Source organism: Marmota monax, unplaced genomic scaffold (genome assembly GCF_021218885.2).
Source record: "Marmota monax isolate L192 unplaced genomic scaffold, Marmota_monax_Labrador192_F-V1.1 WCK01_AAM20220418_F8-fsc00007, whole genome shotgun sequence".
In the NCBI taxonomy this organism is placed as follows: Eukaryota; Metazoa; Chordata; class Mammalia; order Rodentia; family Sciuridae; genus Marmota; species Marmota monax.
In genome coordinates this window covers 8936609-8961922 of record NW_026692781.1, presented here as the reverse complement: position 1 = coordinate 8961922, position 25314 = coordinate 8936609, and the positions used below count along the sequence as shown (strand labels likewise).

General features: G+C 35.5%; 1 protein-coding gene across 1 annotated transcript in view; it reads left to right on the top strand.

Annotated features, from left to right (window-relative positions):
- The window catches only part of Cir1 (corepressor interacting with RBPJ, CIR1), a 41631-nt gene that overhangs the window by 10866 nt on the left and 5451 nt on the right, over positions 1 to 25314 (top strand). The gene's annotated exons all lie outside the window — the stretch shown is intronic.

The following is a 25314-nucleotide window of genomic DNA, read 5'->3' as shown; positions in this document are numbered from 1 at the left end:
GCATTAGACATGTTTTTTTTTAGAATTTAGGTAAACAAGGAAAGAAAAATAACATTTTTTTCTTTAATATGAGTATTTTTTGTTTTATTTGTGTTTTATTGTTTTAGACTAAGGCACATTACCAAAATATGATTATCATTGAGAAATTCTGTGTTGAATCTGAAATGCTTTATAATAGAATTAAAATGTAATTTTTCCAGCCAAAGGCCCTATGAACTTGATTTTTAAGGTAAGATAACAATAAATGCTTTATCAGGTTAGTGGCCTAAAATTAGAAAATAAATGGTTCATTCTCATATTTAGATTCTCCTGATTTTTAGAAAAGGCTGGAGTGAAAGCCTCAGCAATCATTTCTCTTTGGTTCATGGAATTAAAAACAAAACTGAGTTAAAAAAAGATGATAAATATGTTTAAATTGGGTTTTTATTGGAAAATTATTTATCTTACTATGTATTACTTTCTAAAAAAAATTTGTCCACTTGGGTTTGCATCATTTTGGCTCTTCATAAAAAGGATACTAAAACTGTGAAGTTTTAGCTTATCATTGTCTTACTACTATTTCATTGAGATAGCCATACTAATTTAATCCTGTCTCAGAATAAGTCATAATAGAAATACCCTGCTTAACTCTATAACCTTCAGTGAGTAATTTCACTTTTATCGGCTTCAACTCCTGATTTTTTTTTTTTTTTTTTTTTTGGTACAAGGGATTGAACCCCAGGGCACTTTATCACTGAACTACATCCTCAGCCCTTTATAAAATCTTTTACCTGGAGGGAGGGTTCCACTAATTTGCTGAGAGTCTGACTGAATTGCTGAGGCTGATATCAAACTTGAGATCTTCCTACCTGAGCTTCCCTAGTCACTGGGATTACAGGCATGAGCCATCACACCCAGCTCAACTCCTGATTTTACAATAAGGATGATAGTATGACTCAGATTTTCAGCACTTTATAAAGCAGCTATAGAACTCTTTTTTTTTTTTTAAAGAAATCTTACATAAAACCCTAAAACATAAAAGCACTGCTACTTTATTGAAACAAGTCCTCTGGGCATTAAGTCCCCTTCTTTCAGTCCCAAGGCCTCCAGTCATCTCTTTAGAATCTCTATGGTTTTTGCTGTTCACCTCAATCTTGAGCCTACGGTTCATCCTCATTCAACTTACAACCTTCTGCATCTGTTCTTACAGCTAGAGATCCTGCTTTCTTCTAGAAAACCACGTTCAAAAAAGTTCATCTTAATATTAGGAGTTTAGGAATTTGATCCATCATAATTTTGGGCATTTCCCTAGTGGTGGTATAGATGTTAGAGTTGGTGAAGGAAGCATACCTATAAAATACTGTGATTAATTTTTGAAAAATCTTTATTCCTGTAAAATAGGTTCAGAAACCACCTTTTAAGGAGAAGGAGAACTATTTGTTCAGTTGTAAGACAATGTTAATACAGTCTTTGTTCTGGCAAAATACCTTATAAAAGAACTTACCACTGATACCACAATACAGATACTCTTAATAACCCACATAGCTAATTCTTCCTCCTTCCCTGCCCTCTCCCAATTAGTAGAAGGGATAAAGGCCCCAAAGGAAATAAAACCCCAAAGAAAATGGAGTGGAGTAGGTCATACATCAAGAACCCATTTGGCTCAAATATTTTTGACACTTCCCTTTATTAGTCCAGAGATTCATTGTTACATCTTAAAAGTATATTCTGTTTTCTAGATAGGGTTGCTTCTTTCTCATCTTTTCCTTCATGCCAATCTTATAGTTTCCTTACACCTACATGATTCATGGGTTGTTTTGAGACAAGCAGAAGTAGTAGCTGTCTTTCTTCCCCAGCCTCATCTTACTCTGATCCTGCTTCTGAGAGAATGAGTAGGATAGACTCCAGGCTTAGCCCTTTCTTTTAATAATCAGTAGGCCTGCCTTGTCTTGAGTCTGTATTAGAAAGTATGCTAACAACAACCCAAAGAACTTGTGTATTAACCTATTTTTAAAAGTATTGAAAACAAGAGCTGGGGTTGTGGTTCAGTGGCAGAGCACTGGCCTCACACATGTGAGGCACTGGGTTCGATCCCCAATGCCACAAAAAATAAATAAACAAAATAAAAGTATTGTGTCCAACTACAACTAAAATATTTTTTAAAAAAGATATTATGTCCATGTTTAACTAAAAATATTTTTTTTAAAAATAAGTATTGAAAACAATAAAACCCCACAGCCATATGCCACACAGTTAGTAAATTCCTGTATAATGCAGCTCGTTATGGACTCTTCTTTAGCCCTCCATTTGTATCCATTAACCTTATGGTAATTCACTGTATGCAGTTCAGGTTTTTGTATGCCATTCATTGGTGTATTATTGTAGAACTATTCTTCAGTTAAATGAACTCTGTCCAAATAACATGAATGAAGTAGAAAAATACATAACTTGTTGAATCCTATTGTTTTACCTATATTTAACCATATTTAAGAAGTCTACATATATTGACATATGTTACATACAATATATTGTCTGTTTTGTCTGTGAAATTTGGTAAAGACTTAAAAGAACTGTATACAGGATGTTGGAGCAAGTATGGTAAGATGAATATTTCAATCCTTTGTTAATAAATTGAACAGCCATTTTGAAGGGCCATAATATGCCGCAGTCCGGCTGCAGCAAACTAGTCGGGGGGGGGGGGGGGGTGACGAAGAACTTGTGTACTTGATACAGCAGGAGTAGGAGCCGTTTATTGCAGGACAGGAGCAGTATTTATACATTCCACACAGCTTATCTAATTAGCATAAACTAGATACATCAGTCAACCAATCAGGAATCTCCACACTTAATGGCTTGCTTTTGTTACTTCTCAAACCACTCCCTCTGGCATTTTGCCAGGCACCATCCAGACTTGTTTACGAACTCTAACATTCCCCTGGCAAAATGCCAGGTGTTATTTTGACTTGTTTACAGACTCTAACAATAATATATATCAAAAGTCTTCAAAACATCCTTTGGGGCATGCCTGTAATCCTAGCTACTCAGGAGGCTGAATCAGGAGGATTGCAAACTTGAGGCCAGCCTTAGCAATTTACTGAGGCCCTGTCTCAGAAAAACACAAACAAAAATCCACCATATCCTTTTACCTTCCAGTAATTAAAAGAAAGCAATAAGGTACACCCTCAAAGATTCACAGTAATGAAAGATTAGAAACAACATGTAGACTTCTCAAGTATGGTTAAATATAGGTAAAACAATAGGATTCAACAATTTATGCATTTTTCTACTTCGTTCATGTTGTTTGGAAAAAGTTCATTTGACTGAAGAGGAATTCTACAATGATACCCCAATGAATGTCCATCAGCAGTTATTTATAGAGCAATTATAAGTTCTGTGATGAAAATTTAATTGGAAACTGTGATCAAAACTAACTGCGGAGTTACTGTATTAAGTGGTCAGAAAGGCCCCTCTGAGGAAGTGATGTTAAGATGAGACCTGAGGGCTGGGGATGTGGCTCAAGCGGTAGCGTGCTCTCCTGGCATGCGTGCAGCCCGGGTTCGATCCTCAGCACCACATACAAACAAAGAAGTTGTGTCCGCTGAAAACTAAAAAATAAATATTAAAATATTCTCTTTCTCTCTCTCTCTCTCTCTCTCTCTCTCTCTCTCTCTCTCTTATAAAAAAAAAGATTATTATAAAAAAAAAAGATGAGACTTGAATGACAAGACGAATACAGCAATGTGAGATCTGGGAAAAGAGCATTTGGTGTATCAGTATCAGGCAAAAGGAACCAGCCTTTCATACAGAGGGACCCATCAATCCTGATAGGGCACATACTTAGTGGCACTCACCTAGTGGTTAAAAACATTGACTGAAGGGGCTGGGGTTGTGGCTCAGCGGTAGAGCGCTTGCCTAGCATGTGTGAGACCCTGGGTTCGATCCTCAGCACCACTTAAAAATAAATAAATAAAGGTATTGTGTCCAACTACAACTAAAAAATAACTATTTAAAAAAAAAACAAAAATATTGATTGAAGATGACTCCTTAGATGCCTGCTTTAGAACTTCTACTCTGCAGCTTCTTAATTGTAACTTTAGGCAAGTTATTTAACATCTCTTGCTGATATGTATAAAACATAATAGTACCTACACCTCATAAAGTTGTTATGAAAACTAGATAAGTTAATACATGATGCTTAGAATAGTGCCTGGCATGTAATAATCACTTCTTGAGTATTTTTTTATTAATTGTGGAGTATCTACCACAAATGGAATACTCTACAACCATATGTAATATATATACATATATAATATAGCTAGAGATCTATGTTGATATGTAAGGATATAGGAGGATGTATCAAGTGTAAAGAAAGTTAAATGGTATCAATTAAAAGTATGTAGGACAAACAAAATGTCAGGCATTCCATAATTAAAGTGGCTTTCAAGGATGAAGTTATTTTTAAAATCTGTATGATTTTAGATGCTCTACCTTTTATGATAAAAGGGTGACTCACTTATATAAGAGCCTCTATTTTTAGGGTTGTCAGTGTAGCTCAGTGGTAGTGCATTTGCCTGGAGCCTCTGGATTTGATCCCTAACCCCCCACACCCCCCAGAAAAGCCCTATTTGAAAATTAATTCTTAAAACCAGAGTTTATTGTTTATTTTTAAAACACTTGTTTTTAGCAACTATGTATTTGACATCTTACACATTAGCCAGTAAGTTTTTTAAACTTTATGTTCTGGTTTATTGAAGGTATAGACTATTCCTAGTTTTCAATCAAATCAGAAACATTAACATATCACATAAGAGACTGTTGGGCACAGTGGTGCATGCTTATAATTCTAGCAGCTCAGGAGGCTTAGGCAGAAGTATCACAAGTTCAAAGCCAGCCTCAGAAACTTAGCAAGACCCTAACTCTAAATAAAAAATAAAAGGGGCTATTGACAATCTACTCAAAATTAGAATACGATTTAAGAGTCTGTTTAATAGAGGAAAGCATTGTTAAATTAAGTAGTTAACAGAGTAAGAGGGACTAAAATGATCTCTGAAGAATTAAAATTTAGATAGGTAGAAAGAAAGTTTGACCCCCCCACAAAAAAAAAGACCTGAAGAAAAACATAAGCACAAAAGAATTTAACTTGAATAGAATAAAATTTGAATGGCTCTCAAGATGGGATAGAGGGAATTTGTCCATTCATCCTGCAACCAGTGTTTCCCAAGCTTACCTACTGTAAGGAATCACTTAACACAGCTTGTTTAAATATTGGTTCTCAAGCTCCTACCCCATATGGGGCTATTGAATAAGAGTCCAGGGAAAAGTCTGAGAATCTTATCCTCAGATAATGCTTATGATCTGTTGTTTGTCTTTGGAAGGCAAATAATATAGAGGAAAAGGAAAGAGAAATGTGTTGAAAGAGCCTTATAAAAAAAAGGGGGGGGACAAATTTTCAACATTTCTATTTTAAGTATTGTAAAGAATCTAAATATCGTGCAATAGGGAAATGGCATGATAAACTGTTGATATGTTAAGTGAACTAAAGGATATTAATTAAGCTAGGTGTGGTATCGCAGTCCCATAATCCAGCTACTCAGGAGGCTGAGGCAGGAGAATCACAAGTTGGAGGCCAGCCTCAGCAACTTTTTTTTTTTTTAAATATTTTTATTAGTTGTTCATGGATCTTTATTTTATTTATTTATTTATATGTGGTGCTGAGAATCGAACCCAGTGCCTCGCACATGCTAGGCAAGCGCTCTTCCACTGAGCCACAACCCCAGCCCCGGCCTCAGCAACTTATTGAGACCCTGATTCAAAATAAAAAATGAAAAGGGCTGAGGATATAGTTCAGTGTTAGAGAGCACCCCTGATTTCAATTCCCAGTACTCCAGATAAAAAATACTAACTGAATTTGCATTGGAATTCTCATATAAAACTCATGCATATAATTTAGAACTGAAAGGAAATATGAAGAAATGAAAATAGTTAAGATGTTAATTTGGTGAAATTACAAGCAATATTATTTTGTATTAAAATTTTAAAATAAACTTAAAATTTAGCCTTTTTAAACACTGATACTCTTCAGAAAGCTAATGCTTTCCTTTCTATTCCCGTGTTAAGTTTATTTTCAGAATAATTAGAACAGCTAAAGGAAGCAGAGTCATGGTTGTGGGCAAAGGCTGTGTTCACAATGAGAAATACCTAACAGACTGAATTAATTCTTTGCCTTAATCTTTATATCTTTAAGATATTAGGGAAACTATTTTTAATTTTTTTTTTTAAAAAGCCCTTGAACCTAGGCAGGTCTTTTTTTTTTTTTTTTAATATTTATTTTTTTTTTTAGTTTTCGGCGGACACAACATCTTTATTTGTATGTGGTGCTGAGGATCGAACCCGGGCCGCGCGTATGCCAGGCAAGCGCGCTACCGCTTGAGCCACATCCCCAGCCCTACACAGGGTATTTTAATTTCTTAAATTCTGCATCCGACTTGTCTAAGAATATCTGAAGACATTGAACTCTGTTAAAATTGTGAAAGGAATAGGGATTCATTCAGTTGTAAAGCCTTTGCCTAGTATGCACAAGGTCATAGGTTCCATCTCCAGCACCACAAAAAAAGAAAAAGAAATCAGTAGCTTTCACTATCTAGGTATTACATAAGGTGAAAGTTACCAATCTGTTTCTGATGTACCATCAAGGTTGAAAACCATTATCTTAAGCTGTTTATAAGAATAATTGAAGATTTGGGAGGATAGTACCTTTTACTGTTGATTTGTTTGTTTAACTTGTGTTTTACTTATCATAAAGTCATAAATTTATCCTAAGGAAATAGTCATGAATATGTCCTAAAGATTTAGTCACAAAGAATTGTGTATGATAGTGAGAGACAATACTAAAGTATCTAGTAAAAAAAACAAATTTTCCCCTGTACTGGGGTTTGAACCCAGGGGCATTCTACCCACAAGCTATATCCCCAGCCCTTTTTATTTTTATTTTGTGACAGGGTCTTACTAAATTGCTGAGGCTGTTCTCGAAACTTGTGTGTGATTGTTCTGCCTCAGTTTACCAAGTACCTGGGATTATGAACATGAACCTGGACTGTTGAAAGGAAATTAAGTGAATTATGGAACATTGTTATAATGGAATTCTGTACTATGCAGCATTTAAAATGATAAGATTTCTTAATGATGGGGATATTTTTTAAAACATTTAGTGAAATTTTAAAAAATAGTTATAAGACAGAGAAATTACAGTTGTATATCTGTTTATGTATATAGGTAGACACAGAAACAGATATTTTAAAGAAAAGGATTGGAAGGAGATAGACCAAATTAATAGTGGTTGTGTTTGGGTAGTAGGATTACTAAGATTTTTAGTTTTATCTTTTTGCTTATCCATATTTCCAACAGTGAAGATAAATTACATTTATAAATTTTTAAGTGAGCATTACTTTAAAAGAATTAAAAATTATACATAGAAATAAATTATTTTAAATTGTATTGCTCCATTAATGCCTCTAAAGTTTGACCTGAATTTAGCAGTAGTACTTAACTAAAGCTAATAGAAACTCTTAAAGGTTTCTCAAAAACAAAATCAAAACTTTACTATCTTAAATAGAAAAGTGAGTAATAATGATGTAATATTCTGAACTTGAATGCAATGAAAAATAAACTGACCAATTTCCTAATCCACTTGGTGATTCAAACTAAAAAAAAAAAAAAATCTTTTCATTTAAAAATATCACCTATTGAATAATGTCTCACCAGTGAATAGAGATTATTTTTGCAATAAGGCAATTTCAGTAGATGTGGTTATCATGGGATAATCACACCCCTGGGGTACAGCCTTGTGCCTGTAATCTCCCAGGAGTGTAATTATTTCATGATAACTGCACCCCCTGGTGTTACATTATTTCTATTATGAAATTCTTAGTTTAGTATATAAAGTAACTTACTTTGATCACTGGAAACTGCAAGGTGCTGTTAGAATGCTCCAGCTGTGAGGTTTACAGAGACCAGCTATAAGATTTACTTCTCCTTTACAAAGTTAAATTAGGCAATCAAAATGCTTCTTTGGGCTAAGCTGGTTTAGAATATCTTTTCTACTGAAAAGATCATCTTACCTTTTTCATCCACTCCAGATACATCAAAATTATCCTTAAAACTTGTAAGCTTCAGTGATAACTGAATTTTTATAAAATATTCTATAACATAATTAAATGACTAATCCATATATCTTTTATCTATACTCTGTAGACCTTATTTTTATCACTGACTCTTAACATCTGTCAGTTATTTGTGTTTTTAATGTATATTGAAATTAAAAATCTTTTTCTTTTTTCTTAAACCACAGTGGAATATTTCAACAGAGCAAGTGATTTGTTTGTTTGTTTTTTTCTGGTACTAGGGATTGAAGCCAGCCAGGGCCTCATGCATGCTAGGCAAGTGCTCTACCACTGAGCTGCATCCCCAGCCTTTTTATTTTATCTTGAGACAGGGTCTCACTAAGTTGCCCTCAAACTGAGGCTGACCTCAAACTGAGCAAGTATTTTTTTAAACAGCTTTATTGAGCTATAATTTACATGCCATCAATGCAATGGCTTTTACTGTATTTACAGAGTTGTACATCCATCACTATAGTCAATTTTAGAACATTTTCATTTTCCTAAAAAAGAAAGAAAGAAAGAAAATCCCTTGACCCTCACCCTCCAGTCCCCAGCTGTAGGCAACCACTCAACTACTTTCTGTCCCTATATCTTTGCCTCTTCTGGACATTCCATTATTCCATGGAATGTATTTTCCCATTACGCTTAAATGCTCAGATATTCACAAACACATACACCAGTCTTATAATAGCCCACCAGGATACAAGTTTATATGTAGGCACCTATAAAACAGGTAAATGTGTAAGATTTTCTTCAAAAAACATAAAGCAAAATTCTATTTTTAAACTCCTCTTTTCCCTAAACATGGATTTTGCATCTCTCTCCATGTTTGACTTTCAGATCTTTTTCTTCAGGAAGCAAATAGTTAGCTCTAAATAGTTACTCTATAGGAGAGCTAGACATGCTGAAGCACTTCCATTGCTAATATTTTATTAAAGATTATTACACCTATGTTTTTACACCTCATGAGAGGTACTGGTATGTAATTTTTCTTTCTTGTTTGTATTTGGTTTTGGTATCAGGATGATGTTAGTCTTATAGAATAAGTTAGGTAATGTTCCTTCTGTTTCTGTTATCTAGAAGAGATTGTTAATATAATTTTTTCTTTAAATATTCGATAAAATTAACCAGTGAATCCATCTGGGCCTGTCACTTTCTATTTTAGAAGGTTATTGATTGTTGGCTAAATTTCTTTACTAGATAGATGCCTATCAAATGATCTTTTTCTCCTTTTGTCAGCTTTGGTAGATTGTGTCTTTCAAAGAATTGGTCCATTTCATGTAAATCAGATTTAATGATATAGAATCATTTGTTGTATTCCATTATTACCCCTCTAATGTCCATGGATCTGTAGTGTGTGACCCTTGTTTCATTTCTCTTTCCTTGATTAGCTAGAGCTTTATCAACCTACTGATCTTTTTAAAGAACCAGCTTTTGTTGTGATTGATTTTTCTCCCTTGTTTTCCTCTTTTTATTTCTTCTCTTCTTACTTTGAATTTAATTTGCTCTTCCTTTTCTAGTTTTATAAGACAGAAGATTATGTAATTGATTTGGGAGAGGTGATGAAGTTTGAAACCAAGGCCTCACCCATGCTAGTCAAGTTCTGTACCACGGAGCTACACTCCAGCTCTACATATTGATTTTAAATCTTTTTTATAATACATGTATTTAGTACTATAAATTTCTTTCTGATTTGGTCTTTGCTGTGTCCTACAAAATTTAATAGGTTTTATTACAATGATTTCTGACATTAACTACCCAGAAGTAGGCCAGACTTCACAGGTTAACAGTTCTCCAAAGACTATTCTCAATTAAGAGCTACAAATTTGGGAGTTCCTAGACCACCCACCAAACCTGCTACAAATCCAGGGTTCCTTCTACCTGCCTAAGGTTTGATAATTCACTAGACTGACTTACAGAACTCAAAAACTAACACTATATTTGTGATTACAATTTTACTATAGTAAAAGGATAAAAATCAGGGTAAGCCAAAAGAAGAGGTACATAGAACAAGGTCTGGGAAGGTCCCAGACACAGTCTTCCAAAGTCTCCCTGTAGAGTCAGTACCTGTCACTCTTCTTGTACATTAATATATAACAACTTGCACAGAGTTTTATTAACCAGGGAAGCTTACCCAAGCTGTCTAATTTTTTATTGGGCTTTATTACATAGTTGTGAATGATCAAAATCATTAGCCATGAGATTTAACTCTTCTATCTCCAGCCCTTCTTTCTTCCTCAAAGGGCTTCTCTCACCTAGCTCAAAGTCTAGCTCTCTAATCACATGATTTATTTTTCTGATATGGTCAGCCACCATCTTGAGTCAGCTCTTTTTTTTTTTTTTTTTTTTTTAGTATTTTTTTAGTTGTAGATAGACACAATACCTTTATTACCTTTATTTCATTTATTTATATGTGGTGCTGAGGATCGAACCCAGGGCCTCTCACCTACTAGGTGAGTGCTCTACCACTGAGCCACAACCCCAGCCCTTGAGTCATCTCTTTAGCATGATCTGATCATGTATATTGAAATTAAAAATCTTTTTCTTTTTTCTTAAACCACAGTGGAATATTTCAATCATGAGTCACCATCATGAGTCACATCAATAACATAAACTATCAGGACCCACCAAAGATACTCTTATCACTCAGGAAATGTCAAAAGAGTTGAGGTTCCCTCAGAACTGGGGACAAAGGCTAGGCATGGGGGCCAGCCCAGCCATTCAGGAAGCTGCGGCATGAGGATCACAAATTCAAAGCCAGCCTCAGCAATTTATTAAAGCCCTGTCTCAAAAAATAAAATGTGCTGGGGATGTGGCTCAGTGGTTAAGCACCCCTATGTTCAATCCCTAGTACTTAAAAAAAAGGAACTGTTTATACAGCAGTTGTATTGTCTATTCTTAGTTCAAAATATTTTTTACTTTCTCCTGAGACTTCTTTGATATATGTGTTTAGAGCTCTGTTATTTAATCTCAAAATATTTTAGGTTTTTCTTTTACTTTTATTAAGTTGTGTTATATGGCCCAGATGTGGTCTATTTGGTAAATGTTCTATATGAATGTGAGAAAATATATATATTCTGCTGTTGCTAGGTGAATGAAGTATTCTATAAATGTCAACTAGGAAAAAAAATGTCAACTAGATCCAGTTGATGGATCAGTTCAATATATTCTGATTTTTCACCTGTTGTATCTGTCAGTTATTGATAGAGGGATGGGAAGTCTCCAGCTATAATAGTGGAGTTGCCTGTTTCTAAAGATACTCATCAGTTTTTGCTTTACACATTTTGATGCTCTATTAGGCACATACACATATTTGGGGTCTTTTTGGAAAATTGACCCTTTTACCATTATGTAATACTCTATTTAGCCTTGGTATTTGTCCTTGCTCTGAAATCTGTTTGTCTAAAATTAATTTGGTGCCGGGTACAGTGGTGCATGCTTGTAATCCCAGCTACTCAGAAAGCTGAGATAGGAGGATTACAAGTATAAGGTAATCATACTTAACAACCAGAGCAACTTAGCAAATCCCGTCACAGATTTAAAAAATAAAAAGGGTGGCTCAGTGGTTTTAACGCAGTGGTAGAGTTCCCCTGGATTCAATAAAATTAATATATTATGCTCCATCTTTATTTGGTTATTGTTAGCCTGGGGTATATCTTTCTCCATTCATGCACTGTTTTGCTTTGTTTTTATTTTTGTTTTTTTGTGATGCTAAGGATCGAACTCAGAGGCTGCCACATGCTAGGCAAGCACTATTACTGAACTAACCCCATCTCCCATTCTTTTACTTTTAATTTGTGTCTTTTTTTTTAGTACTGGGGGTTGGGCCTAAGGGTACTTAACCACTGAACTACATCCCCAGTTCTTTTTTGAGATGGGGTCTCACTAAACTGGCCTTGTCCTTAAGATCTTTCTGCCTCTGCTGGGATTATAAGTGTGCATTCCCCCAGCTCCTGTGCCTTTATCTTTAAAGTAGATTTCTTTTAAATATCATACAGTTGGGTCTTTTTTTTTTCTTATAGTCTCTTAGTTGGTATGTTAAGATTCTTTATATAAAAGTGATGATTGATATAGTTAATAGCTTTCATTTTTTTAACATTCATTTTTTAGTTATAGGTGGACAGAGTGTCTTTATTTTACTTTATGTGGTGCTGAGGATTGAACCCAGTGCCTTACACATGCTAGGTGAGCACTCTACCTCTGAGCCACAACCCCAGCCCCTAGCTTTTGTTTTTTGTAATTGTTTCTATTCATTGCCCTTGTTCATCGTTTCATTTTTGTTCTTTGTCTGCTTCATCTGGTTTTAAATGAGCATTTTATATGATTTCATGTTTTCTCAACATTTCAATTATACTATTTCTTGATTTTTTTTTTTTAAATTGGTCATCTCAGACTTTGCAATATACACGTATAACTAAGTCTACTTTCAAAGAACACTCTACAACTTCCTGGATAGTGCAGATGCCTTTTAACAAAGTACCTAGTTCCTGTTATATAACAGAGTTCTTCCTTCCTATCCCTCAAACATTGCTGTTATACATTTCATTTACTCATAAGCTATAATCATTTATTTTTGCTATCTTTATTTTGAATCAGCAGTTATCCTTTGGATCAGTTAAGAATATGAAAAATGGGTTGGGAATATACCTCAATGGTAGAACACTTACCTAGTATGCACAAGGCCATGAATTGATCCCCAGCACTGCAAATAAAGAAAAAAAAATTTGAAAAATAAAAGATCTGATTGATTTTATTTGACCTTTATTTATTCTTTCTTGAACACTCTTCCTTATGTAGACCTGAGTTTCTGACCTAGGTTATTTTCTTTCTCTCTGAAAAACTTAAAGACAGGTGTACTGACAGCAAATTCCTTGTTTGTTTATTTTGTATTTTAAAGAAGGTCTTTGTTTTTATACTTTTGAACAATAATTTCACTGATACTGAATTCTACATTGGTGGGTTTCTTCTTTCTTTTTATTCATTTATTAGTTCTAATCAGTTATGCCTGACAGTAGAAAGTTCTTCAATTCATTGTACACAAATGGAGCAGAAATTTTCACTTTTCTGGTTGTGCATGAACTCGACCTATACCCTAAAGATTTAAAAAGCATACTGCAGTGACACAACCACTTCAGTGTTTATAGCAGCACAATTCACAGTTGCTAAACTATGGAAGCAACCTCGATGCCCTTCAACAGATGAATAGGTAAAGAAGCTGATGGTACATATACACAATGGAATATTACTCAGCAATAAAAGAGAATAAAATGATGGCATTTGCAGGTGAATGGATAGGTTTTTCTTTTTTTTTAACATTTCATTTCTCTCAATTCTGTGTGAATGATGAATTCACTGAGTATAGAACACATATATCCACTCTACCACTGAGCCACATCCTCAAGCCCCTCATTTTCTTCTTGCTTGCATGGTTCTTTAAGAGAAGTCCAGTGTAATTCTTTGCTCTTCTCTAAGCATGGTGCTTTTTTCCTCTAACATCATTCAAGACTCTCTCCTCATCTTTGATTTTCCTCAGTTTGAATATGATGTGCATAGCTATGATTATTTTTGGCATTTATCCTGTTTGGTGTTCTCTGAGCTGTGGACTTGTGGTTTGATGTATATCATTAACTTTAGGAAATTCTCAGTCATTATTTTTCAGATGTTTCTTCTATTATTTTCTCTTTTTCTTGTATTCCTCTTATATATATTTACACATTTTATAATAATCCTACAACTCTTGGATGTTCTTTTTTTCTCTCTCTCTTTTCAGTTTAGGAAGTTTCTATTGCTTTGTCTTTTTATTTATTTATTTATTTTTGGTTCTTAAAATGAAATCCAGGGCCTCATGCGTGCTAAGCACACACTGCACTGAACTACACCCCTGGCACCTTCTGTTGACATATCTTAAAACTCAATGATTCTTTCTTACTGATGAGTCCATCCAAGGCATTCTTTCTTATCTTTTTGTCAGGAGGAGATGCAGTACTAGGGATGGAATCCAGGGGTGCTCTCCCACAGCGCGATATCACTAGCTTTTTTTATTTGGAGTTTCCCAAGTTGGCCTCTAACTAACAATCCTCTTGCCTCGTACTTTTTTGGTTTTTTGGGGGTTTTTTAACTTGTTGTTGTTGTTGCACCTTTATTTTATTTATTTATTTACTTACTTATTTATGTGCGATGGTGAGAATTGAGCGCAGTGCCTCACACATACTAGGCAAGTGCTCTTACCATTAAGCACAATCCCAGCCCTCTGTTAGTACTTTTTATTGCTAGTATTTCTTTTTTGCTTCTTTTTTTAGAGTTCCAGATTTCTGCTTGTATTATCCATCTATTATAAATGTAGTCCACTTTTTTCATTAGAGCCCTTAGCATAGCAATCTTAGCTTTCAAATCTCCAGTCTGATAATTCTCTGCCATATCTGAGTTTGGTTGTAATACTTGCCTTTTTCTTCAGATTCGTATTCTCTCTCTCTCTCTCTCTCTCTCTCTCTCTCTCTCTCTCTCTCTCTCTCTCCCTCTCCCTCTCCCTCTCCCTCCCTCCCTCCCTCCCTCCCTCTCTCCTTCTCCCTCTTTCCCTCTCCCCTCCTCCTCCGTCCCCACCCACCCCAACACATGCCTTGAAATTTTTTGTTGAAAGCCAGACATAGTGTATCAGATAAATGGAACTTATGTAAATAGGTCTTTACTGAGAGGTTTTATATTTATCTGCCTTGGAGTTAGGCAGTATGGACTGTTTGTTGTAGCTATAGATGTTTGAGGCTAAAATTCCTCTAGTGTCTCCTTATTTTTTGATTTCCCAAGAGATTCCTTCTTTAACATTAAGAGTCTGAGGGCGGGGGATGTGGCTCAAGTGGTAGCGCGCTCACCTAGCATGCGTGCTGCCCGGGTTCTATCCTCAGCACCACATACAAATAAAAAGATGTTGTGTCCACTGAAAACTAAAAAATATTAAAATTCTCCCTCTCTCTCTCCCTCTCTCTCCCTCTCTCTTTAAAAAAAAAAAGAGTCGAGTCTGAGCACTTCATTTCTTTCATTTATAATACCTTTAAGGTGGTAGTAAGATGTGGGAGAAGGTGAAGCATTCTATAGTCATGTGATTAGGTATTAGTCTTTTAGTTAGCCTATGCCCCTCCTGGTTGTAACCTTCACAAATGCTTCTCAGCATCTCCCCTACACTTCTCAGATTTTTTACCCCATGTAGGTATTTGACAAAATACCTTTGGCAAGAGAGTTTCCCTAAAGAGTAAGCATTTGTTAAAGACAAAAAAGTGTACTGAGCATATTTCAAAATGGTTACTTTCCCCTTCCCATTGATACAAGGAAAGGACAAGGGGATTATTCTTTGGTCTTCACAGTGAGAACCAGATAAGACTCCTAGAAACAAGATTCATCAAAGTGTGGGACCCTTCTAAGCCTGGCCCTCAAGAGTTTTTCTCTCTCAAGTTAGTCCCTCAAGACTCCAACAATCAGGCAGTACCTTAAATATTCCTACCAGTTGCTTTCTCTTCTCTCAGCAATGGTTTCTGATACCAACAAGCTATAAATTCTGTATGTCACCTGTCTCCAGTTTTCAGATGTCATTTTGCCCTGCATCCTCAGTTTTCTAAAGATCTAAGTTGGTCGATTTTCATGTTTTTTAGCTTTTTTCTTCATGTGAAAATAGGAGGACTTTCAAGCTTTTTATATAAAAGCAAATTTAAAACAGTATTACTAGATATATTAGACAAAATTGCATTTTCTTTATATTGCCCAAGTCTTGAGTTCCAGACATCCCACAAACAGCTAAGATGATAATAGGTACTTAATGTTTTAATATCTCTACCTAATCTCATTTATACGTAGCTTTTAGCATTCTGGAACAATCCAAAAAATGAATAAATGTTCAAAGTAAGAAATGCCTTTTTTTCTTCTCTGCAATGCTGGGGATTGAACCCAGGGTCTCAAGGATGCTAGTATCCCCAGCCCTAAGGAAAGCCTTATTGTACATTTGTACAAAGATTCGTGTACAGTGCTCTTTTCCTTGCCTAAATTTCCCTCTTGATTTTTCTTGAAGAGTGTTCTATGAAGCCATAGTACTGATAAAAGTTTTTCTACAACAGAAACTTCCATGTGCTGCTCCTCAGTCTTATCATCAGCCTTTCATGTTTGAAGGCATTTTTTATTGCTTGGGAACATGTTTGAGAAATTTAATAATTGTCTTATCATAAGCTTTGCTAAGAAGACACTTAGGAGCATGCTGGAGGGACTGTCTGTAGAAAGGTAAATGATAAACTTAGCCCTTCTGGCACCCCCAGAATCTGTTATATTGAATCTGTTATGGAGTTCTTATATACAGCTCCTTGAAGAGGTTCAGTCCTACCAGCATATCTATGAAGATAGCCCTGCATCTCTTTTTCTTTTTTAGAGAGAGAAAGAATTTTTTAATATTTATTTTTTAGTTTTCGGTAGACACAACATATTTTTTTTAATGTGGTGCTGAGGATCGAACCCAGCGCCCCATGCATGCCAGGCTAGCGCGCTACCGCTTGAGCCACATCCCCAGCCCCAGCCCTGCAATCCTTGACAGACATTTTTCAGTCTTCCAACATAATCCTTCTCCATAAAAAACATTTGTTACCAAAATCTCATTAAAGCGAGGCAGTATCTTAGTCCATTTTCTGTTGCTCCAACAAAATACCTGAGAATATGTGATTGATTGATGTGTAATGGGGATTGAACCCAGGGACACTTAACCACTGAGCCACATCCATCCCCAGCCCTGTTTTAGACTTTGTTTAGAGACAGGGTCCCATTAAGTTGCTTAGGGCCTTGCCAAGTTGCTGAGGCTGGCTTTGAACTCCTAGTCCTCCTGCCTTAGCCTCCTGAGCTGCTGGGATTATAGGAGTGTGCCACCATGCCCAGCAGACTGGGTGATTTATAAAGAATAGAGATTTATTATGGCCCATGATTCTAGAGGCTGGGAAGTTGGCACTGGCTTCTGCTTGGCTCCTAGTAAGGGCCTCATGCTGTTTCAGCTTGGGAAGCAGAAGAACATGTGGGCATACTTTATAATAATCCTCTACAGAGGTTATTAATCCTGTCCTATGAGAGAGAGTGAGAGCTCCCTCCTTCTGTCCCTCCTTCCTTCCCTTCCTTCCTCACACTAGATAGCATTAATCCCTTTATGAGCGTTGATCCCTCAGGGACTAAACACTTCTTAAAGGTCCCACTACCTCTCAGTACCATGACACTGGGAACCAAGGCTCAACATGTGTTTTGGTGGGGTCAAACTATATTCAGACCATAACAGGCAGATATTACAACTACCAAAAAATTGACTTAAAAATAAGGAAGTTAAGCACCAATTCTCTCCTTTATAAGATAGTTGATCACAAGTGCTTATACTTGATTGTGGTTGATTTACTTTTTTCCTCTATATGTAGATGATTTTATGTTGTTAAATATTTTATGCAAGCTAGGTAGTAGTTGAAAAAAAAATGTGGACCTATTAAAGAGATTATCTAGGCTGTGCACAGTGGTGCACACCTATAATCCCAGTGGCTCAGGAGGCTGAAGAAGGAGGATTGTAAGTTCAAAGCCAGCCTCAGCAACTTGGCAAGGCCCTCAGCAACTTACCAAGACCCTGTTTCAAAATATTAAAAAAGGCTAGGGTGTGGCTCAGTGGTTAATCGCCCCTGGGTTCAATCCCTGGTACCAAATAAAAAGAGAGAGAAGTTTATCTAGTAAAACTTGTCAAGTCATATTGTGGCAGAAGTCAAAATGATACTCTTTACTAGTACTTTAAATTTTAAGTGACACCAGTGGTTAAGTTATTTCAGACTATTTATATATATTATTATAAATTAGTGATTAAATTTGTTAAAGTGTCTGTTCCTTGAAATTCTACTGATGTGAACAAATTAATTACAGTCCTGTTCTAAATGACTCTGTTCTGTGTTAAAGGCATGTGTGGGACTAGAAGAGGCTACAACTCCCACATTCTCAAAGGGGTATTATGATTCTCAGAGAACAATCATAATTCTCTCTTACATATCTCTTCGTATTAACATCATTGCATCCTTTCAAGGTCTGCCAGCCTCAAGTAATAGAAATTAGTTTGAGATTACCCAGGAAGGAAAAGGAGAATGAATGGAATTCAGTACACCTAGTAAAACTAATTCTTCTACCCAAATCAAACATAATAAACTTAATATTAACCTTCATCATGTTCCAAATGCTTTGCTTTTTATCTTTTCTAAATTCTATGAGAATTTGAAAATCTAATTCAAATTCTATTTTATTCCTGAAAAATCTTAAGTTTTTCTAAGATAGGGCCTTATTTATTTTTGTATCCCCATTGCCTTAAACAATGTACATACTTAGTAAATAATAGTATAGTTAGTGAATAGAAAGGCTTTGCTAATAAACATCATTGTTGATCATCTCCTCTTAATTATATATATACATATATGAGTATATATGAGGGGTACCAGGGATTGAACTCAGGGACACTCGACCACTGAGCCAAATCCACAGCCCATTTTTGTATTTTATTTAGAGCCAAAGTCACACTGAGTTGCTTAGTACCTCCCTTTTGCTGAGGCTGGCTTTGAACTCTCAATCCTCCTGTCTCAGCCTCCCTAGCCACTGGGATTATAGGCATGTGCCGGCTTCCTCTGATTATATTTTATAATAGAAATTATAATGTGTTTTACTTACGAACTAGTTTTCCCCAAAATATTATAAGTTTAAAGGTAAAATCCAAGTTCTTGAGAAGTTCTAGTAAGATGAAATAACAAGCCCTCACTAACACACACAAATTTTAAAAAAGAATTTTCTGTGTTATATACTAGGGATACATAAGTTCAAATTCCCTATACAGGGCTCTCCTCAGTTATATACATACAAAATATATATGGGTATAGCGAGAGTCTATAGTATCATAGTCACTCAGTAATTACTAGTGACTGAAAAGATGTAACTTTTTTTTTTTTTTTTAATAAAATACACTAGTCTTAAGTATAGGGTTTAAGTTTGGCAAATGTACACACCTGGTAACAAACATACCTGACAAGATAAGGAGCATTACCATCACCCTAGAAAATTCCTATCTGTCCCTTTCTGATCTGCCTCCTCTAATCATGAATTTCTAATCCCATCTATTAGTCATACCTGGTTTTTTGTTTGGTTTTTTGTTTTGGCGCTAGGGATTTAACCCAGGGGCACTTTACCACTGAGCTACATATCCAGCCCTTTTTATTTTGAGACAGGGTTTCACTGTGTTGCTTAGGGCCTTGCTAACTAAGTTGCTGATGCTTACCTCGAACTTGTGATCTTCCTGCCTTAACTTCCTGATTCATTGGGATTACAGGCCTGCGCCACCATGATTAACTTTATTATTGCTGGTTGTATCACCACTGTAATATTTGCATATAAATTAAGTTGAAAACAAGTTATAAAGATATAATCAAATATGTGTCAAATATCTTCATAGTGATTCTGTAAATCAAGGTTGATTTTAATAAATAGTAATTTTTACTAGCATATAATAAGGACAGTTTGATATTTTTTTGCCTTTGTATATTTTTTAGACACATGGACTAAAATGAAATGTTTAATTTTCCTTTATATTGTGTGTTTTAATAGAGATCAGTTAGCTATCTTCAGTATGAACTTGGGATGAGGGCAATAAGAAATCCTATTGTTTCCAGCCTCCTCAAAGATGAACTGGCAGTGTGTCAGGAAAATTCCCAGTATGGAGCAGTTTTATTACAATTCAGTACAATTGGTTCTTGCATAACCTTTAGAAAATCATACATAAAACATTCTCATCTATATAAATAAAAATCACCCACACACTTTATTAATAGCTTTGTTCACTTTTTTCCCTGGGAATTATGCTGCATGTTCCTACTGTGCCCCTTTTTTAGTCTTTTTAAAAAGACAACTTTCTATAAGCTTTCTTAAAAGCAAAATGGTTACAGTAATATAAGTATGAGGTAATTCTCAATAATTCCCACAAGACCTAGATCTCCCTCTTAATAATGTACTATAAATAGTGTTTCTAAGTGTCATAGTCAGTTTAACCTTAGGAAAGAAAAAAGGACAGAAGATTATGCTTTCATGGAAATGATAGTCATGTTTTCTTTTATTTGTGATAATATATGATGATTTACTTATTTGTATTCATTCTGGGGATTGAACCCACAGTCTCGTGCATGCTAAGCAGGTGCTCTGCCACTAAGCTGTATACTCCCAACCAACCACTGGGTGTTTGGGGGGTTTTGTTGGTAGTGGTGGTTTGGCTTGCTTGTTTGTTTCTAGTGTTACTAGGGGTCGAACACAGGGCTTCAGAATTGTCAGTCAAAAGCTCTACCACTAAGCTGCATCCCCAGTGCAGGGGGGTTATTGATCTTATTTATTTATTTACTTATACATTCTTGGAGATTAAATCCTGGGTTACTCTACCACCCAACTTTATCCTCAGCTCTCTTTATTTTTTTATTTTGAGGCAGTGTCTCCAGGTTGCCCAGGATGGCCTTGAACTTGTGAACTTCCTACCTGGGCCTCCTGAGTAGCTAAAGTTACGGGGCATGCAGCACCACCAGCCAAGGAGTGTTATTTTAAAATACACATTTTCAAGTTTATGCTGCTGTTCAACTAAGGCCACAGTAAATACATGGTAAAAGGGGTTACAGAACATACCAAGTAGAAGTCTTACTAGCCTGATTTGCTTAATTAGAGATATGTTTTGGGGCTATCATTTTCTGGAATACAAACTTTTTGGAAGATTTTCTATATATTATTCCAAAGGTAATATTAAAATAATCTAGTAATAAACCTGTAGATCCAACTACCAATTTACAGAAAATTAAGGAGCTAGAAGAACATGTTCAACAGTATCACCCTCCATAATGTGGGATATTTAACAGAACAGATTACCTGGTTTCTTCAACAAATGAATAGCAGGGTGAAGGGAAGGAGTGGGTAAATTTTTTAAGATTAGAAAACTAGATACAATTGGAGAAATTTAAATATAAACTGGATATTAGATGGTTTTTTAAATTATCAATATTGATAGGTATAATAAAAATATTGCAGTTTTAAGAAATTGTCCTTACTGATTCATACCAAAGTGATATCTGAGATTTTGCTTAAAATACTTTTCCAGAAAAGAAAGTTGGATGTAATAGATGAAACAAGAATGGTAAAATAGTAAATGCTTGAAGCTATGTTACATAGGTTTGAAACATTCTGTACCATAAAATTAAACTTAAAAGATATAGTTGGGCTAGGGATATAGTTAAGAAAAAGATTGCTTGCCTAGCACACAAAATCCCTGGGATCAATCCCCGACACCACTAAACACACACATATATTGGAAAGGGAAAAAAATAGATCACCATAGTAAAAGCGAGCAAAACTGTATTCACTTTCAGAATAGCAGTTTAGTTTAGCAAACAACAACATCCCTATAAATTAACATGTAAAATTTGGGGGAAGGATAAAAAGGCATTTATAATGAAGCCTTACTCAACCTACAATTCATCCACTCTTATACCATAAATTTTTAGACAATACTTCATTTAAAAAGAATAATGAACTCAGAATGGAAGATACATCTGACAGTGGGAATAGTAGATGGACCTAACTCTAGAAGCGGAACACAACAAGGGTCTGTCTTGTCTTCCACCTTAGTCTCCCCCTTGTGCCATTTGTGGCATTCACCTGGGACTGCTGTCTTCTAATTGTGGAGGAGTCAGATTTGTGGCCTTTCCTCACAGCCAGACCTTTGGCTTTGTATATTTATCTGGGATAAAATACCTATTTTACTACAGAATATTTTTGACCTTCTATTGCTCATTGCTTTTGTTCAGTTTTATACATTTTTTTAAATATTTATTTTTTAGCTTTAGGTGGACACAATATCTTTATTTTATTTTTATGTGGTGCTGAGGATCGAACCCGGGGGATTGAGCCAAGGGCCTCAAACATGCTCTAACACTGAGCTACATCCCCATATACACCCCACCTCCCCAGACAGGGTCTCGCTAAATTGCCCACACAGCTCTCAAACTTGTGATCTTCTTGCCTTGACCTCTCAAATAGCTGGGATTACTGGTATGTACTAGTGAGCCTGGCTAAAATAAATGTCCTTGGGCTGGGGATGTGGCTCAAGTGGTAGCGCACTCGCCTGGCATGTGTGCGGCCCGGGTTCGATCCTCAACACCACATACAAACAAAGATGTTATGTCTGACAAAAACTAAAAAATAAATATAAAAAAAAAAATGTCCTTAATGAGTAGATTCAGCCCCTTACAAACATAATTTGTGCAGCTTAATTTACCTTCTGAGAATTTTTTTCTTTCCTGAGTTACTGATTACATGGTATTTTTCCTGGGAGAACATAGTCCATGTCTAATTAGTATATAGAACTGAACACCATAGCACTATTGGTACTTTGACACTTTACAATATTGCCATATTACAATAAGAAAAGTTTGCAGAATAAATTAATATTGAGAGTAATTCCTTCAATGGACTTGCTTTCTAAATCAGAAATTGTTTTTTATGCTATAGAGGCCTAACCCAGTGTGGCTGAGTGATGTAGAAAGCCCTCGCAAGTCTACGTTTTACTGAAATCTCTAGAATTATTCTGCCATAGTAAATTTAAGAGTTAACTAAATATTCCTGAGACCCAACTCCATTTGTAATTTAAATTAAGATATCATACATTAAAAATGTAGTATTTTTTGTATTTGAACATTTGCATAATCTATTTTATTAGCATATCTGTATTATCAATGAATTTTGAGTTCTCAGCCTAGTGTCATTTCTGTCATTGTAACTCTACATAGCCACTGCCATAGTGATATGAAAGTATAAAGATGTCTTGCTAAATATATCTTAATTAAACTTGTCACATCTTCTAAACACAGAGATTTAAACCTAGAACTTTTGATGCTAGGAGATTTAAGTACAAAAATAAGCCAGGTATGGTGGTGCACTCCTGTAGTTCCAGTGACTCCGGAGGCTGAAGCAGGTAGATCACAAGGTTGAGACCCCTAAGCAACTCAGCAAGATCTTGCCTCAAAATAAAAAGTAAAATGTGCTAGGAATGTGTCTCAGTGGTTAATAACCACTGGGTTCAATCCCCAATACTGGGCTGGGGTTGTGGCTCAGTGGAAGAGTGCTTGCCTAGTACACATGAGGTACTGGGTTTGATCCCCAGCACTACACACACACACACAAAAAAAAAAAAAAACAACTAAATAAATCCCCAGTACCCAAAAAATAAAGGTGAATAAGACTAGATTTGAAAAATGTTACTACTAAGAACAATTTTTAAGAATTATAAACAGTTATAAAATAATCATACAGATTATATTGCTACTGGTAAAAATGAATTGTTACTATTAATTGAGTACTGTTTGTCAGGCACTTCACTAAACACTATTTACAAAGTAGTAATGTATGCTGTTTTTGTACTGCACAAAGTTCGGTTGGGGTTTTAAGAAATACAAATGCCATAAGAGTAATAGTTGTTGTGTAATCTGTATACTCTGTCACATTGATGAAAGAGATCATTTTCTTGAAGTAGTTGGAAGTACTGTAAAAAATGCATGCTTTCTAAAACATTAAAATTATCCATCTTGTGATGGAAACTAATGAAATTAGTGGTAACCTCTCATCCTAATGACCAAGCTCTTTGGCCCTGTACTAGAGTGGTTTTTATCTTAATTCTTAGCATATTTGCTTTCTGAATTTATATGATATCTAATAAAGTTAACAGGGAATTGCATTTTTGACAGTTCAGAGGACACATTTTCTACTTTCTAAAAGTATGTTCCTACATGTGAAATTTGAGAATCCCACCAATTTTGTTTTGGGTTCGGGGTTTGGGGTTTTTGGGTTTTGCTGTGCTGTGGCTCAAATCCACGTCTTTGCAGATACACTAGGTAAGCATTCTACCACTGAAATATACGGAGCTGTTATTCATTCATGTGAAGCCATTAATCGTATGAGCACTTTTATGCCATTTAGAGACAACTAGTAACTAATACTTAAATTTTGAATTTTTTAAATTTTTAGTTGTAGATGGACACAATACCCTTATTTTATTTACTTTTTTTTTGGTGGGGGGGAGGTACCAAGAATTGAACCCAGGGGCACTTAACCACGGGCTGAGGCTGGCTTTGTACTTGCGGTCCTCCTGTCTCAGCCTCCTGAGCCACTGGGATTACATGCCCCAGTGTATTTACTTATTTTTATGTGGTACTGAGGATCAAACCCAGTGTCTCACATGTAGTAGGCAAGCACTCTACCACTGAGCTACAACCCCAGCCCCTGAAATTTGATTTTTATTGTCAATATATGCAACCATATTGTAATTTTTAAAGGGTCATTAAAATAATCCATAGGAATTAAATATGAACTCTCCCCATATGTCAATGATAGGCAGTTTCCTCCCTGTTCTCTCCTTCATAGCTAGAGTAGCCATTCAGTTTTTCTTGATAACATGACTAGAATGGTAAAGCCTAGAGAGCAGTACCCTTTTCCACCCAGTTTTACCAAACCTGCTATTGACAAGTGAACAGATTTGGATTGATTGCCTTTTGTTTTCCATGGTAACAGATAGTTACCCTATTAATAAATAAGTGGTAAAAGACCAATAAAGAAGAGAAAAGGAAAAAAATAGACAAAATTTTTAATCAGCAAACTAGAGAATCTGTTTCTGAATGTTTCTCTGTCTCCTACCATCTGTTATGAAGTCCTTGTCTTCAGTAACTGTCTCGGTCTTCCTTGTATTACAGACATGTGGCCCAGGGTAGTTCATTTAAGCTAATGTACATAAATTTGGATGTAGTTAACATGAAATGTTGTCAGTTTGCTAGCTACATGGAAAATAAAATGGAACAGGAATATAGAAAAGAAGGAGCTAGGGTTGTGGCTCAGTGGTAGAAGGCTTGCCTAGCACATGTGAGGCACTGGGTTCGATCCTCAGCACCACATAAAAATAAATGAGTAAAATAAAGGCATTGTATCCATCTACAACTAAAAATATTTAAAAGAAAAAGAAAATTAAGAGTGAAGAATCTCTTCTGCTTTACATAGCCTTATTTTGAGGGAATAGGACAGACCTTTCAACATTTTTTTATAATGTATATTCTGTTAGTCCATATCACACGACCAAAAA